The sequence below is a fragment of the Myotis brandtii genome, unplaced genomic scaffold (genome assembly GCF_000412655.1).
Source record: "Myotis brandtii unplaced genomic scaffold, ASM41265v1 scaffold1424, whole genome shotgun sequence".
NCBI lineage: Eukaryota > Metazoa > Chordata > Mammalia > Chiroptera > Vespertilionidae > Myotis > Myotis brandtii.
Window position 1 is genome coordinate 390,494 of NW_005355089.1, and position 744 is coordinate 391,237.

The window sequence follows — 744 nt, forward strand, 5'->3', positions numbered from 1 at the left end:
AACTTCTTTCTGTGGTTCAGGAAAATATCTGATGCCTTTAAGGAAGCTCCTTTGATCCCTCACTGCACCCTCTTCTTGCTTCCCAGAGCGCTCTTTATTATGAGGCTGGGGGAGCCCAGCAGAAGACCCTTCTCTCTGCTCCCAAATAGGGGCAACTGGCGAGAGATGGGGAACCCATGGACATGGGCTCACTCCCTCGCAAATTACCTCGCTGCCTTCAGGAGCAAGGGAGAGGCGCCCAACTCAAATCACAGTTGTGGGGTCTTGTTGTGAGAACTCTCCCCGTCATCCCACCCCGACTAGTGGGAGCCCCAGCAGCCCCACCACCGAAATAAATCACAACCGCACAACTCGTCAGCTCGTCGTCTATTTCGAACACGACCGGGTTCCCGTCGCACCCCTGAAACTAAAAAGGGACGCTCCAAACCCCCCGTAACTGACGACAATTTCCTCACACTCCCGCAACTGAGCAAGGATTTGTTTTCTTCTCGCCGCTCGGACCCTGGCAGGCATCTCCCCACAACCCCTTCCCAATGACGAGGTCTCCTCGTCCCCCCCAAACTGACAGGAATATCCTCGCAGCCCCGAAAACTTACGAGAACGTCTTCACACCTCCCAGCCTGACAGGAACCTCCTCACACCCCTGAGCTGACAACAATGTCTACGGTCCCGAGCTCTACGGGGACCTCCGCATCCGCCAAGCCGCCAGGATCACTCCCGCTGGCGAAGCTCCGTCTCCCCCGA

At 56.9% G+C, this 744-nt stretch overlaps 1 protein-coding gene across 3 annotated transcripts in view; it reads right to left on the reverse strand.

Moving 5' to 3' along the window:
* PHF8 (PHD finger protein 8) overlaps nt 1-738 on the reverse strand; it is a 92,917-nt gene extending 92,179 nt beyond the window's left edge. For all 3 annotated transcript variants that reach the window (XM_005860884.2, XM_005860883.2, XM_005860885.2), the window contains exon 1: nt 597-738. The gene's annotated coding sequence lies outside the window, so the exon portion shown is untranslated. The remainder of the gene's footprint in view (nt 1-596) is intronic.
* Between the last annotated feature and the right edge of the window lie 6 nt (nt 739-744).